Source organism: Bos indicus x Bos taurus, chromosome 14 (assembly GCF_003369695.1).
Source record: "Bos indicus x Bos taurus breed Angus x Brahman F1 hybrid chromosome 14, Bos_hybrid_MaternalHap_v2.0, whole genome shotgun sequence".
Classification (NCBI taxonomy): domain Eukaryota; kingdom Metazoa; phylum Chordata; class Mammalia; order Artiodactyla; family Bovidae; genus Bos; species Bos indicus x Bos taurus.
The window spans coordinates 43,849,095-43,866,898 of NC_040089.1; the positions used below are offsets into that span (position 1 = coordinate 43,849,095).

At 39.5% G+C, this 17,804-nt stretch overlaps 1 pseudogene; it reads right to left on the reverse strand.

Moving 5' to 3' along the window:
• Positions 1-16,523: 16,523 nt before the first annotated feature.
• LOC113904028 lies at positions 16,524-16,842 on the reverse strand (annotated as a pseudogene).
• Between the last annotated feature and the right edge of the window lie 962 nt (positions 16,843-17,804).

Sequence of the window (17,804 nt, forward strand, 5' to 3'; positions counted from 1 at the left end):
GTCGTGTCCGACTCTGTGCAACCCCATAGATGGCAGCCCACCAGGCTCCTCCGTTCATGGGATTTTTCAGGCAAGAACACTGGAGTGGTGTGCCATCACCTTCTCCGATGTTTGACCCTACTCACACATTAATTCAACTGTTCATTGTTGTATTTATTCAGGGATGGAATTATTCATGGAATATGTGATCATATGTTCAAATATACAAACACACAAAGAAAATGACAGAAATGCAGAATAGAAACAACCCCAAATAGAAATGATTTTCATGTACCTGTCTACATGTTCATATCTAAACTAGGAAGAGAGAATTAGTGGTATATGTAAAGATGAGTCATTATTCTTCTTTCTTACTGAGCCACATTTGCCTCCTTTTAAACTATTGCCTGTGATTAGAACTTCATCTATCTATATGTAAGAACACATCAATACCTAGGAACTAACTAACATTAGATAAGAAAATTGAATAATATTTATTATCTCCATATGTCTATTTCAATACCCACGGAGATTTAAAAACTACGTGGTTTTGTTGTTTTTAATAAAACTCAGTGAAAAGACTTGGATTAACAATAACCATTTTCATAAGGCACATTCTGAAGATGAGCTATGTTCATCCTTTTCTCAATAAATAATTAATTAATCAGCATTTATTTATGTAATTTTTACCTTCTCTAAACAAAAACAACCAATTAGGAAACCACCTACATCAAGGAATACTACTGAATCTTATATACATCTACATACATACTCCTTTGAAAAAAGAGTCATATTTTATGAACATATTTCACTAAAATTCAGTGCTGTGTGCTTAGTCACTCAGTCGTATCTGACTCTCTGTGACCCCATGGACGGCAGCCCACCAGGCTCCTCTGTCTCTGGGATTCTCTAGGCAAGAATACTGGAATGGGGTGCCATGTCCTCCATTCAGTGCTATAGTAATGTATAATAATAATCCATGTTTGTTACATACTCACATAACTGGTCCATGCCCAGCTTTCTTTATATCTACCCATCTTTACATTTCTTCATTTACTCATACATTGATTTACTTGTAAAAATCAATCTATCTCCGGAAGACGTCTGTGATCCATATATCTGAATATTCTGAACTTCTGCTGTATACTCATTTCCATAAAGAAAAAAAAAGAAGGCCACTGGTAAATGATAAATGTGTAATTATATATACAATTGTTAAAGCTTGTTTTCACTGTCTGGAACTTTATAAAGAGAATTAGTTGACATTTTACCAAGATGAGGCAAAAGATTTCAATGGGTGAAATAATTAAGAATTTCCTTGAAAACAGATGAGAATTTAAATGAGTTCTACACAGATTTTAGTTTATATTTTCTCAGCATTGTGTCTCAGCAACACTAATATTGGTGATTTTAAAGGTAAGATAGTGACGACAATGGCTGAGTGTCCAAACAGGTTAGATTCATGGTGGAGTCAGTAAAGCAGAACAAAGATCTTCATGGAGCAATGACCCCGGACTGAACAAACATGACAAAATATGATTATATACAGAGCACATCAGAGCTAAAACACTGTAGAAAGGAAAAGTTCATATTTGGGGAAAAAACAAAGCCAACAGCATTTAATTCAATAGTTTCCTCTGGAACCCCGGTGAAAGGATGTACGTGTGCATTTGTATCCAGCCACAGACAGTGGCAAGCAGATTAGCTTAAGTTATAGCGGAGAAGGTAATGGCACCCCACTCCAGTACTCTTCCCTGGGAAATCCCATGGATGAAGGAGCCTGGTAGGCTCCAGTCCATGGGGTCGCTAAGAGTCGGACACGACTGAGCGACTTCACTTTCACTTTTCATTTTCATGCATTGGAGAAGGAAATGGCAACCCACTCCAGTGTTCTTGCCTGGAGAATCCCAGGGATGGGGAAGCCTGGTGGGCTGCCGTCTATGGGGTTGCACAGGGTGGACACGACTGAAGCGACTTAGCAGCAGCAGCAGCAGCATAGCTGTAGAATTATTGTCTCGGGTCACATAGGCTAGTGTCATTCATGGATGTAATATTCAGCAAGAGTTATGGTACCAGAGCAAGCAGATGGGACAGGGTTCCAAGAAGAACCTCCTGTGAGTTGGCACTCTGCCAGCATCTTTCTGCACACTGGATTTTTCAGATGCACTATCAGTGCAGTTACCATGTTGGTTCTACCTGTTCCTTGAAAGATTTTGACTGCTTACATTGATGACTCTTGACCATGGGGTGTTAAAAACAAAAAACAAAAACACTGATGCTTGGGCCAAACTCCCAGAGATTCTTGATTGAATAGAAATGATTGAAGTCTGGGCACAAGTATATTTTTATATGCTCCTCAAGGGGCTTCGCTGGTGGCTCAGAGAGTAAAGAATCTGCCTGCAAATTGGGAGACCTGGGTTCTGTTGGGAAGATCCCCTGGAGGAGGGCATGGCAACCCACTCCAGTATTCTTGCCTGGAGAATCCCCATAGACAGAGGAGCCTGGCGGGCTACAATCCATGGAGTCACAAAGAACAGGACACGACTGAGCAACTAAGCACCGCACAGCACGGGGGATTTTGAGCTGTGCCTGGATTGAGAACTACTGACTTAGGTAATGAGGAGCCCTTACTGACTGGAGCTCTTCTGGGGAATGAGGGGTTGCCTTCTTATACCCAGAAGTCCTCCACATCACTGCCTAATGGGGTGTCACATTCTTGGGAGGATGTAGGACCAATTAGGATGGGGGCTGATAACGTGCTATCCATGTTCTCTCGTTCAATTTATTTTTTCAGTTGTGTGCGACTCTTTTTGACCCTATGGACTTTAGCTCGCCCAGCTTTTCTGTCTATGGAATTCTCCAGGCAAGAATACTGAAGTGGGTCACCCGTCCCTTTTCCCTTTTCCAGGGGATCTCTCTGATTCAGGGATTGAACCCAGGTCTGTCTATGGAATTCTCCAGGCAAGAATACTGGAGTGGGTCGCCAGTCCCTTTTCCCCTTTTCCAGGGGATCTCTCTGATTCAGGGATTGAACCCAGGTCTCCTGCATTGCAGGCAGATAGATTCTTTACCGCTGACCCACCAAGGAAGCCCAACTGGGTGGCAAAGCTCAACTGTGAAGATCCTCAACTGTGAAGATCCATCAGAGTTTTCATCATTAGAGACCAGGACATCCTCTGAAATCAGACGAGATGAATATTTTTAGGTCTGATCTGAACAGAAGACTTCGCAGGACAAATTTCTATTCTGTGTCTGGGCTGGATGTAGCCATCAGGAATTGGTTGTCAAATCAGGTCAGAGTGTCTGTGCTGGTTGTGAAGAAATGAGTATTATTTGCCAGCAAGGCACTGACCTGTCTCCTCAGGACACCCAGCCTTATTCTTTGGCTCTTTGTGGCTAAACTTACATAGAAAACACTATTTCCACTTTAAAATGAGAACTGAGAATGCAGATGGATTCTCTGAATTTGAATGAATGAAGCAATGTCCACACCCTTTTCAGCCTTGAGCAGGAAATGACTTTCTTTTTTATTTCCTATGCTGGAGGTGTGTTTCTTATCCGGACAACAACATCGACTTTGGTACTGTAGGCAACTCATTTTAGCCAATAATGTTTCCCTTTAATACATGTGTTTGAAATTTTTTTCTATCATTTAGTTTTGCATTTAAAAAGTACTACATGGTTCATCAAGAAAGCTTAATATTTGGAAAAGGAAAATGAGAAAGAAAAAGAGAGGGGTAATATTACTATTTAGAAAATCACATTTACGATTTTGGCTTATATCTTTTCAGATTTTGGTTTTGTTTTTTAATTTCAGGAAAACACAACTGAGTAGTTAAAAGAGTCTGAAGAAGAGATCAAGTCAAAAGCTCAGTTATAAGAAGTAAGAAGCCCAGTAATCAAACTTGAGTGTTGGTCTGGAGACTAAGAAGGGTTTGATTTCCCAGTATAGGGTAGGTTCTGGAAACTATGGTCAGGTGGGATTTAAATGGCCACATCTTTGGGGAAGTAGAGGGCTACAGAGGTCAGGAAATAAGCTGAGTCAAGCAAATATCTTTTTTTAATTACATCATGGGCATTTTTTCCTTTGAAATATCCTTTAAAACCATTCCTCCTGTCTACACACCTAAAGCAAACGCAGCCTGGTCTCCTCTGACTGAGAATCTTCCTTCCCCCAGATGACATTACATACTGCTGCCAGATGCATCTCCTTAAACTGCTATTTTAACATTATCTTTTTTCTCCTTGGAGATAAAAAAAATGTCTCCGATTGTCAAATTGGGTCAGTTCCAGACTTCTCCTCCTGGCTTTCATAGTTCTCTGTAACTTAGCACTAATCCATTTATTCAGCTCTGTTTTTCTTGTCATTCTCTCACTCCAATCAGGTAGATGGATTAATTGCTCTAAAAGGGCATCATAGTCCTTACCTTTATCCTTACTCTCATCCCCATTTGAGCATCCCACGTAGCTCAGCTGGTAAAGAAACTGCCTGCAATGAGGAAACTCCGGTTCACTTTCTGGATCGGGAAGTTCCCCTGGAGAAGGTATAGGCTCAGTTCAGTTCAGTTCACTCACTCAGTCATGTCTGACTCTTTGCGATCCCATGGACTGCAGTACACCAGGCCTCCCTGCCCATCACCAACTCCTGGGGTTTACCAAACTCATATTCATTAAGTCAGTGATGCTATGCAACCATCTCATCCTCTGTCGTCCCCTTCTCCTCCTGCCCTCAATCTTTGCCAGCATCAGGGTCTTTTCAAATGAGTCAGTTCTTCACATCAGGTGGCCAAAGTTTTGGAGTTTCAGCTTTAGCATCAGTCCTTCCAATGAATATTTAGGACTGATTTCCTTTAGGATGGACTGGTTGGATCTCCTTGCAGTCCAAGGGACTCTCAAGAGTATTCTCCAACACCACAGTTCAAAAGCATTAATTCTTCCACTCTCAGCCTTCTTTAGAGTCCAACTCTCACATCCATACATGACTACTGGAAAAACCATAGCCTTGACTACACAGATCTTTGTTGGCAAAGTAATGTCTCTGCTTTCTAATATGCTCTCTAGGTTGGTCATAACTTTTCTTCCAAGGAGCAAGCGTCTTTTAATTTCATGGCTGCAGTCACCATCTGCAGTGATTTTGGAGCCCCCCAAAATAAAGTCTGTCACTATTTCCACTGTTTCCCCATCTATTTGCCATGAAGTAATGGACCAGATGCCATGATCTTAGTTTTCTGAATATTGAAGGGATAGGCTACCCACGCCAATATTCTTGGGCTTCTCTGGTAGTTCAGTAGGTAAAGAATCCTCCTGCAATGTGGGAGACCTGGGTTCAATTGCTGGGTCACGAAGATCCCCCTGGAGGAGAACATGGCAACCCACTTTGTTATTTTTGCCTGGAGAATCCCATGGACAGAGGAGCCTGGTGGGCTACAGTCCATGGGGTCACAAAGAGTCAGACATAACTGAGCAAGTAAGCACACACACACACACACACACCCCCATATTATGGTCTGGTTTGGCATGTCCTACCTTCTTCCATCTGCCTATTTTTAGTCAAAGCTTAAATCTAGTAGCAGCTCCTTCACAATATGTCCCTTGATAAATACACATTGATTTATTATACACGTTGATTATGTCTTAGACCTATCACACCAGTCATAATTTACCACTGCTGCTGCTGCTGCTAAGTCACTTCAGTTGTGTCCGACTCTGTGCAAGCCCATAAACGGCAGCCCACCAGGCTCCACTGTCCCTGGAATTCTCCAGGCAAGAACACTGGAGTGGGTCGCCATTTCCTTCTCCAATGCATGAAAGTGAAAAGGGAAAGTGAAGTCGTTCAGTCGTGTCCGACTCTTTGCGACCCCACGGACTGCAGCTTACTAGGCTCCTCCATCCATGGGATTTTCCAGGCAAGAGTACTGGAGTGGGTTGCCATTGCCTTCTCCTACTTACCTACTAACTTGTATTAGTCATCGTTTTATTTTTGTTATATATTTCTCTTAAATTTAATCACAAGCTCACTGAAAATAATATGTATAGCTGGGTCATTTCTCATCTAGTATATAGGGTCAAATTTGTGTACATAAGTGTGTGTGTGCTCAGTCATGTCCAACTTTTTACCACCCTATGGACTATAGCCCACCAGGTTCCTCTGTCCATGCAATTCTCCAGTCAATACTGGAGTCGGTTGCCATGCCCTCCTCCAGGGGATCTTCCCAAGCCAGGGATCAAACTCGCATGTCCTACATCTCCTGTATTAGCAGGTGGATTCTTTACCACTCAGCCACTCTGTAAATAAATACTAAGTTCATTAGATAAAATAGAGATTGTACATGATTTAATATTCAAATTCTACTATAGAATCTAATAATAGAATTCAATTCTATTATAAATTCTATTTTCTTAGGATTTTAAATGAAATTATCATTTATTTTCTCCACTCACTGAAATAGTTTTTTCTGTTTATGCAACATAATTCATCATATGTAACATAATACATAAATATTATACAACAAAATTCATCAATAATAAAACTTAGAAAAGACTGTAACTTGCAGATATAACAATCAAACTCAAATATTTTTACCTCTCTTTTTCATATTCACCAGTGGCATTAAAACAGATTCACTCAAAGTAATCTAGGATAAATATGAATTTATCATCCTCATGATAAGGAAGATAGTGCTCAAGGATAGATAAGAAGTTATATTCTCTAAGTTCATTTAGCTACCATTTTATCTATGTTCGCCTTCTACAGTTATACCAGAAATTTATGTTTAGAAAAAATAGAATCTTGGAGGACTCATATTTAAAGAACATGTAAAATGGTAATGATTGTAAAATCAAATAAAAAATAAAATCACAAGCCCAGCCATAAGAAAGTACCAGCACAGATAAGAACTCTCGTCTGGGTACCATTTCCTCTTAGAAGACAGAACCATGAATACAGAGGGCTGACTGTAAGTTATACTTGGATTTTTTACAGTGTGTGTGTGTGTTGGGGGGCTTGGCACCCTGAAATCCAGCTTGTTCAAAGTTCAGCTGTATATCCTTTCAGTGATTTCTAATATAGATGGGCTCAAAGTATATATTAAGTTATATAACATTTATTGTGGATGATTTCCCATGAAATATATACAAATATACAACATCCTTTTCTATAGGCTCCTGATTTTCCATTGGATTTAACCAATCTCTATCGGTAGACATTAGTTTGATTCACAATATTCCATTGTCTTTAACCTTTTCAACCATTTAGTTCGCTTGCTTCCTTTGTGCTGGTATAAACTCTGCACAAAGAAACATGTATGTTCTTGTACCTACATCTGCTTGTCCTTTACAGATTAGGAAACATGATTTAAAATTTTTTCTTCTGCTTCTGTATTCATGGAAAACAGTCACAGAAATAAGCAAAATCTCAAAGCGAAACCACCCATAAGCTCAACATTTAGAGAAAACCACTTCTAAGGATCTCTGTCCTTCCAAATTCTCTGTTTATCTATATGGTTTATTTCTTTTTAATTTGTTATTGAAATCTAGTTGATTTACAATATTATATGAGTTTCAGATTACAATATAGTGATTCAATATTTTTAAGGATTATACCCTTAAGTTATTATAAAATAATTATCTCTATGGTTTAAAAGAATAACTATATTCATATGTTTCTCAATAAAATCACCATTCAAAAATTTCTTTGTCCCCATTGCATCTAATGATGTGATTATGAGCACTCATGAAAAAAAAAAAGTTTGCTTTGGAATATATATCTGGAACAAAAGGTCTTAAAAGATGTATCTGCAATAGTGAATCTTACCTTGTCTCTTCCTTTAAAACCCTTGAAGACCAGCTATTTTTCTGTAATGAAAACATCTACAGTTCTGGAGACTGAGCCATGCCAGGTACTGGGGAAGATAAGGTTGGGTAGAAGAGCAGGGACAGTTGAAAGGTGTCTGAGCAGCCAAACGGTGCATTTTTTAAAACATCTTCTATTTTTTGAAATTTATTTATTATTTAGTTTTTGGCTGCACTGGATCTTCATTTCTGTTCTTGGTCTTTCTCTGGTTGTGGCAAGCATGGGCTACTCTTCATTACGGTGTGAAGGCTTCTCATTGTGGTGGCTTCTCTTTGTTGAGGAGCACGGGGTGTAGGCTCATGGGCTTCAGTAGTTGTGGCTCGTGGGCCTGAGAGCACAGGCTCAGCAGTTGTGGCCCAAGGGCTTAGTTGCTCAGGGGCATGTGGAATCTTTGCAAAGCAGGGATTGAACCTGTGTCCCCTGCATTTGCAGGCAAACTCTTATCCACTGAACCACCAGGGAAGTCCAACATTGTGATTTCTAATCCTAAATTTCAGCTTTCTCCTTCCCTTGGAAAGATGGTATGGGGTGAACTCAAACTTCCATTTAAAGTATACATAGCAACTTGAAATAATAAGTTGTAATTTGGGATAGGTTACTTGATCTTATATTCTGTGTATGAACTTTCTAGTTTATCAACAAGTTTCATGCTCTGTAAAGTGAGGAACATGGACCAGGTGATTTATAGAGTTCTTCCTAGCCTAGCGGCAAGCTTCTGAATTCCAGGATTCTAGGTCTATTCCTCTCCTATTTGAAGGATACCATCACACATTGCCTGGCACCAAAAAGGCTCTTGATAAATGTCTGTTGACATCAATTAAACAAGGACAGAAAAGATCAAATCTAACTAGATTAATTACTCTATAAAAAATAAATTGAGACTCTATAAATGACTGAAAAAAGCAAATTCCACTGTGGCAGGATGTCTGGTAATTATTTTGCTCTTAATTAGTCTTAAGTTGATAATGGCCAAAACGTTGACTGGTAATAGAATTAGAGCTTCACATATAACGTAACCAGATTGAGGAAATAAATACCAAAGTTTGAATTCATTCTGACTGCACACTAACTTAAAGTATGGCAACTCAGAGAAGAATCCATTACAGATATTCAAGATACATGGAAGCCACTATTGGATAAAAAAAAGAATGAACCCTCTGTTTATACTTCGTTTTGCCTCCTTTATCTTGGAATCCTCCTCCATCTCATGTACTCACTTCTTGTTCTGCATGCTGCCCTTTGATGACTTCTTGTCTTCAAGATTGTTCACTTAACCAAGTTTCCCCTCTCTAAATACACTGGAGGTGGATCTGGGGTAACCCAGACACACTGGGGAACTTGTCCCAGATCACCCCCTCTTTAAGCAAAGTGGAAGAGACCTGAAGGCACTGGTGCTGAAATCGAGGGTGAACTCACGGGGGCTGAGCCACATGGACACCTAGGTTGATTAAAATGTGAATACCCTTAAAGATACTGGCTCAGCTGTAAAGAAACTGCCTGCTAAGCAGGAGACATGGGTTTGACACCTGGGCCAAGAAGACCCCCTGGAGGAGGAAATGGCAATTTACCCACTCCAGGATTCTTTCCTGGAGACTCCTATGGACAGAGGAGCTTGGCAGGCTGCAGTCCATGGCATCGCAAAGAGTTGGGCATGACTTGGCAACTGAAAACAACAACAACAACAATAACCCTTAATGATACTCTTAATGATATCATACTTAATGATATCATAATTGTGTCTTTAAAGGGGAAAAATTAGGTAGTTAGGGGATCTGAAAAACTGAAGTTTCCAGTTTAACTCAAAGTCAAGTTTTTTTTAAAAAATTGAAATGAAATTGAAGGATTGACTCAATGCTTCACTTTCCACCACATATCTGGTTTCAGCCAACCTAACTCAGTATCTCAAACACCCATGAAACATACATGACTTTAAGAACATCAATGCCAATGACTGTTATCAAGTTAACACTGAGTTTAAGAAACATTCAAAAAAAGAAACATTCAATTTACCAAGAACTTTATCAGGTGTGAGGTAGCCTCTGCTGCTGCTAAGTTGCTTCAGTCGTGTCCGACTCTGTGCAACCTCATGGACTGCAGCCTACCAGGCTTCTCCGTCCATGGGATTCTCCAGGCAAGAACACTGGAGTGGGTTGCCATTTCCTTCTCCAATGCATGAAAGTGGAAAGTGAAAGTGAAATCACTTAGTCGTGTCTGACTCTTAGCGACCCCATGGACTGCAGCCTACTAGGCTCCTCCATCCATGGGATTTTCCAGGCAACAGTACTGGAGTGGGGTGCCATTGCCTTCTCCCGAGGTAGCCTCTAGGTGCATTTAATCTTTGAAAAAGATTTATGGTTATCTGCAGGTGGTATTCTCACACATGAATATATAAGATTTGCCTCTTTAGAACATGCATGTCTTGTCCATGTTGTCTTGCCATAGCAAACTAGTACAGTTATCACAACAATGCCCAGGAAATTTCCTCATGACAAAAAATCAACTACATTCTACTTGTCCCCATATTCTGTCTGCCTATGCTGCTGCTGCTAAGTCACTTCAGTCGTGTCCGACTCTGTGCTACCCCATGGATGGCAGCCCACCAGGCTCCCCGACCCTTGGATTCTCCAGGCAAGAACACTGGAGTGAGTTGCCATTTCCGCCAATGCATGAAAGTGAAAAGTGAAAGTGAAGTTGCTCAGTCGTGTCTGACTCTTAGCGACCCCATGGATTGCAGCACACCAGGCTCCTCCGTCCATGGGATTCTCCAGGCAAGAGTACTGGAGTGGGGTGCCATTGCCTTCTCCGTCTGCCTACGCTAGACCACTTGAAAAACAGAATTGCAATGATACTCAAGTAGACCTCATTGACCAATGTGACGATGTCAGTCCAGTTAGTAAAATATGCACCCGCATTATGTAGTGTGATGTTGGTCACTAAGGAAATTCTGTAAGTCACATTTACTCCAATTCATGGAGCATTCCATTTATTTGCTTCCCTTTATAATCTTTTACTATTTCTATAGTGTGCCAAATGCACATCTGAACGTGAATCCATGTGCTGAGTGTACAGAGAATTTGAGGTACCTTCACATTGTTGACTGTCTGCCTGTGGGGAGATTTTGGAATGCAAAATTGTGTTCACACCCTAAGAGGTCCTTTGCAGCCAAGGTCACACTGGTCTGTCCCCTACCAGATCATTAGCAATAAGAGTTCAAGGACTATAGTCTCAGCCTCTTTTCCCGGTACTTAGATCCTCTCAATGGATGTTAGTTGCAAGAACAATTGTATCCACAAACAGGAGTAATTAGCAAAATTGTTAAAGTTCATTGATTCTTTTCCCTTCATGTTTGAATTACTATGTTCTGCTGCTAATAAGGGTGTTTGTGCTTGAAATGAAGGCTATTTTTGCCTAAAGATAAGTGAATAAAAGTTATCATTCCTTAGGGCAACTGCTTAGAACAGTCTTCTTGGGTTCAGTAAATTATTATTGACTTAAATGGTCTTAGCCACCCCATATATTACAAAGATCCATTCAGATGATAATATTTTTACCCTGCTGAGTACTTTCAAATTGAAATTATATAGCAAAATAATTTTTTTAGTAATATAAATGATATCTAAAGTGCCTAGAAAAATGCTTGGCATCTTGTAAATACTCAATACATATTAATTCTTTCCCTCACACATATTAAAAAAACAATAAAAATTCTAACTTTAAAGCTTGGTGGAAATACATAAGATTAACTTAATTAGAGGGCAAATGACAAAAAGAATTATGTCAGAATTATCTTTTGACCTAGCAAAGAGGTTTAACTATCTCATCAGAATTTTTATGTGTTACTCTGCCCTTCTCATATCTCTTGACATCATAGTGGAAATGCATCTAAATTAAGGTTGTCAGATAAAATAGACAACATCTAGTTAAATTTGAATCAGATAAACAATAAGTACTTTTTTAGCATAAATATGCCCTATGTAATATTTGGGACATCCTTATGCTAGAAAATTATTAGTTGTTTATTTGATATTCCAGTTTAACTGAGCACCTTGTTAAATTTTTAAAATTTTTATTTTTAGCTTATAAACAGTATAAATTTATTTCTCATAGTTATGGAGGCTGGGAAGTCTAAGACCAAGGCACTGACAGATTTGAGGTCTATTGAAGACCCACTTCCTAGTTCATAGGTATCTTTCTTCTTGGCACAACCTCATATGGCAAGAGAAGTGGCACTGAATTTTTATTTGCTAAATCTGGCAACCCAAATCTAACAGCAATGAGCACCAGCAATTTAAAAAACAGTAATACTTTGTTGAGCTCTTTTTTTTTTTTTCTTACAGAATGTTTGACTGGCAGTTGACCAGTTTCTTTAAAGGTTTTAAGCTAATTTTGTCCTCATCCTAAACCTATGGTTAGTTTGCATAAAGGCACTGTGATTTCACCTTTTTTTTTAATTGCTCTAGAATCAAAATGTCTATTTTGACTCTCCATGGTCACCAGAATGTGGCTTACAAAAAGGGAACAGTTGTTAGTCCTGGCTAAAAGCCAGACATTTGGTGTAGAATTATCAGTTGCTTATTCTACTAGAAGTTTCAGTGGAAGCTTGTAAAGCAGGTTTTCCTTATTGGTTTGGATTGAGTAGCCAGGAGACCATTTACACTGCTGTTTATTTTCACTGCATAGTGAAGAGCCCTGAGCATTCGCACTGGAGAAGACTGGGCAAAGCTCGATAAGCAGTGTGGCCACGGGCTAATCACCTAGACAGAGAGCTCGCCAGTGAGCTGCTGGGCACAGAGCAGGGAAGCCCAGAGCCAAGTTTGATTGGAGGTCTTGGCAGTGCACCACTAGCAAAGAAAGGAAAACCAGAAGTTTTACTAAATTGGTCATTTTATGAACCCTTAGTTTCTTCATTACTTACCACTCTCGAGCAACCATATAAATCATCTCGTGCCTGAAATCTAAAATTCCAAAGAGTTGGTAGGTGAGCAGCTGTGGGCAGCTGAGGCTTCTTGCCAACATAAAACCCGAAGGACATTCCGGGTCTTTCGCCAGCTCCCCAAAGCCCTCTTTCCTTTCTTCTCTGAGCCCTGGGGATTGGCAGCCTGTTTCCTTTCCACTGTTACCACCTGTTCTTTCCAACTGCGTTTATCTGCTCCCTTGGTACAGAAGACAGCCCTGCAGCTTCTGCTTACCTTGTTCATAGCGACGGCCTACCATGCTTCAGGCACTCTCCTGTGTGCTTTACACCATAATATTGTTTAATCTTTATTATAGTCTTGAGATAGAGATTTCTGCCTCCCATCTTACAGAGGAGGAACTGAAATTCTGAAAGGTCAAAGAAAATACCGAGGCCTTAAGTAACGAAGATGCAATTCAAAAACAGTGCTATTATCTCCGTGTGGTTCCTGAGGCAGACAACATCCCTTGGCTGACACTGCCAGTAAAACCCTAAGAAATGGGCTTTCCCTCATTCAGCCCCAGATCCTCTCACAGGAAAATACAGAGACCACAGTCATAATAGTGGGTCTCTGAGGCTTAATGAGACTTTCTTAGGTGAGATGAGATAGATAAGAGATCTTGTAAAGAAGTGGTTTTCAAACTTTGATGTATATGACAGGGCTCCAGTTATTTAAGAGTTAAGTGGTAGAGTGTGTGGCTTCCTTCAGTACTGCAAAGCAGAGTGGGCAGAAGATCTAAATAGACATTTCTCCAAAGAAGACAGACGGATGGCTAATGAAAAGCTGCTCAATGTCACTCGTTATCAGAGAGATGCAAATCAAAACTACACGGAGGTATCACCTCACACCATCATCCAAAAAATCTACAAACAATAAATGCTGGAGAGGGTGTGGGGAAGAGACCCCCCTTGCATTGCATTGTTGGCGGAAATGTAAAAAAGGAAATGCAAAAGCAGGTAGTCAGACTTTTGAATGTGGTTGCTCAGAGCAGTTATATGATAATGGTGGAAGCACAGAGGCCAGTGAGGTGAGGGCAGAGGTTTTAGTAGGGAAGGACCACTTGATCTAATTTCACCTATTACTTTAGCTAGAACTCAATCCAGTCCCCTTTCTTGAAGATGTGAGGTTTGGAGGGCTGGGGATTGGGTGTTTTTTTTTTTTTAACTTTTTTTCATTTAATTTTTGGCCAAAGGAATCTTGCTTACCCTTATAGAGTCTATGAGATCCTTTCTGCTCTCTCTGGCATAACAATAATCTCAGCACCCTTTATTTCCTGGTTTTTCACTCTATAGCATGAGAAACACAGGATCCATTGACAGTCCAAGAACTAACTTCTTTCAATACAGTAAGTCCCCTACATATGAATCTTTAAGTTGCAAACTTTCAAAGATGCTAACATGCATGCCAGCCCCAGTATGCCAGCTGTTGTTCTGTACTATAGTACTTTTCAAGGTACTGTACTGTAAGGTTTAAAATGTTTTCTTTATTTTTTTGTATTTGTTTTCTTATGTACATATTATTTGTGTGAAAAGTATTATACACCTATTACTGTACAGTACTATGTAGCCAATTTTGTTAGCTGGATACCTAGGCTAACTTTGTTGGACTTATGAATGCTCTCTTACAATGGAACTCATTCATATGTAGGGCACTTACTGTACAACAAAAGCTTTAACAATGGTTCCCGGCAAATGTTTACAGGTACTTATATTTTACAGTCTTGGAGAAGGAAATGGCAACTCACTCCAGTATTCTTGCCTGGGAAATCCCATGGACAGAGGAGCCTGGCAGGCTACAGTCCATGGGGTGACAAGAGTCGGAAACGACTTAGCAACTAAACAACAATAACATATTTTACAATCTGCCACAAGCCTGTGACAAATGTGAATTATAATCTAAAGAAGTTCTTATGGGAAATGCTCCTTTCTTCTTCCTAAATATTTTGAAGGCCTTCCATTAAAGCAAAATAATTTTGAAAAATAGGTATTAATCACAGAAATAGAAATGGGATCACAGGGAAATCTAACTAGTAGGTAATAAAGATGATACCAGCATAAGAAAATCTATGCACATTTACTGCACAGCAACTGAATTTTGTTTGTGGTCATTTACCAGTTTGCTCTTAAAATCGAACATCTTCAGAGGAGGAAATAGAGAAGAAACTGAGTTTTATTACCAGCCTACTCTATGCTTAGAATGTTCATTTTAGATGCTGTTTATTTCTCATAACAATCTTTAGGTATAAATGATATTCTTCTGTACTTTCTCACTGATGCCAGAAACCTCATATGTCCTCTCAGGGAAACTTCTAGTTAATTATTTAAAACAAAACAAAACACTTGAATACTATAGCAAATATAATCACATGTCAAAAACCAATCTTCAAACATCATAGCCAAAGATGCCATGCTTGCCTAAAATATATGATCTTGCCAATGTAAATAAATAACAGATTCACTTTAATGTGACTTACGGAAGAGTGAAGTAACAGATTCTTGATCTTTGATATGTACTTCTGGACTTAGTAATGTAACCACAGAATTACATGGAAACTACAGTTGTTAAATCACATAAAAAATACAATAGGTGATGATTTATCAGTGTCTTGGAAAATGACATCAGGAAAAGGTAGAGAGGAGGAAGATTCAAGTGAGAGGGATTCAGAATGTACAAAGGCAGAGAGGTCTGAAATAACAGAGAAAGAAGACTGTAAATGATTCAGGATTACTTAGAACAGGGGTTGACAAACTGACCCATAGGCCAAATATGGCCAGTCATCTAGTGTTTATGGCCTGTGAGCTAAAAATGGGTTTTACAACACTTTAAAATGTTTGGAAAACAACCACAAGAAGAATATTTTATGAGGCATGAAAATTATATGAAATTCAAATTTTAGTGTCCATAAATATAGTCATATTGGAAGGCAGACATACTCACTTGTTTATATATTATATATAGTTGCTTTCACGTGATGACTGCAGAGTTGAGTAATTGAAACAGAGGGTGCATGAAATGCTCTCATTGCTGCCCAATGCATGATAATTCACAGCGATGCACTTATAACTCTACAGCATTTAAGTGTAGCACATATTACTATTGTTGTTGCTCGTTGTTCAGTGGCTCAGTCATGTCCAACTCAAACTCATGTCCATTGAGTTGGTGATGCCATCCAACGGTTTCATCTTCTGTTGTCCCCTTCTCCTCCTGCCTTCAATCTTTCCCAGGGTCAGGGTCTTTTCCAATGAGTTGGCTCTTCGCATCAGGTAGCCAAAGGATTGGAGCTTCAGCCTCAGCATCAGTCCTTCCAGTGAATATTCAGGATTGATTTCCTTTAGGATTTACCAAGACATTTATATTTATTACCAGAGCATACCTATCATGTCAAAACAAGAAGAGTAGGTTGTTGGGGGTTTTTTTTGACATACTGTCTTGAAAGTGAAAGTGTTAGTCGCTCAGTCATGCCCTACTCTTTGCAACCCATAGACTATAACCCACCAGGCTCCACTGTCCATGGAATTCTTCAGGCAAGAATATGGGAGTGGGTAGCCATTCTCTTCTCCAGGGGATCTTCCCCACCCAGGGATTATACCCAGGTCTCCCTCATTGCTGGCAGATTCTTTACTGTCTGGGCCACCAGGGAAGCCCATCTTATTTTATTCAAATAGCAGTACGCTCGTACATGGTCCAAGAACACTTGAATACTATAGCAAATATAATCACATGTCAAAAACCAATCTTCAAACATCATAGCCAAAGATGCCATGCTTGCCTAAAATATACTGTCTTGCCAATGTAAAACCACATCCACACCTCAGTCACCACCAAACCATTCAGTAGAGCTTCCTTAATGGTGAGCTGTTGGAAGCTACCAGTTTGAGCACTGTTGATTATTTTTTTCAAGCCTGAATAGCTGTAGGGATCTCAGCAGGGGTTGGAGGAACCAGGTCAATCTTGGCATAGTACCAAAATGTGGTCAGCTGAAGCTTGGAAGTAAGTCACAGGAGCGTTGACCAGTGCTGGGACCTTCTCTGAAACGTTACAGACAAACAGCGTCATGGTTCTAGGACAGAAAGTCTGCCACCCCAACTGGCTGCTTGAGTGTCACCCATCTGGAAGTGAAAAGGAGGTTTTGAATGTCACATTTTAAGGGAAAGTGGAATATGGATGATTTTGTTATTATATGGCAAAAAATTTTGTATATTATACAAGGACTTGATAGCTGTGCTACAAGAATACAATATATAGGCATTAGTAGGCCCAGCCTTCGTAACAATATTTTAATTCACAGGAAAGCCACAGTCAGAAAAATAGATAATTTTAATTTTAACACAGAATATCTCATCACGCAAAATTTCTGTACAAAAATAAAAAAATGAAAATGGGGCTGCAATCAAAGTAAGTTTCAGAGTGATTTGTTATTCAAGCAGAAAGCCATTTACCAATACAAGTTAATTAAATTGTGCTTGATTTCAACAGCTGAAGAAATCTGTACATAAAAATAAACATGTTTAAGACTATTAGCTGCTTAGTGAGAACAGTTGCTTGAGGGCCTGGGGAATAGCATCAATAGTCAATTTAAAAACAAGACAAAAGATTTTTGCATTGTTTTCCTTGGCTCTTGATGAGCTGACAGATGCTGTCAATCCTCCTCAATGATTGGTTATTTGAGGAGTCCAGACAGAGTTTGAGGTGACCAAAGTATTAACCTCTGTGAAAAGTATGTGTGGAAAAGAGCAGAGGTGAGAGAGAAGTTAAGAAATACAAATTCAGCACAACCTGAAGTTGAATCTGCCATGATGTGTGACAACTGATGATGGTAAAAAAAGTATATGCTTTTTTACAGGAAATGGCTCAGTTGGACAAATTCACAAGGCTTGTGGAAAGGGAAGGTTGTACATTGTTCATCAGAAGCTAGTTTGCAGAAAATATGTGAATCTATTTTGTTCTTGAAATCTACTGTGTGTGTTATTGCAGCGTCAGTGGTGAATTTCATTGCTGTTGGGGATTTAACAATTGTT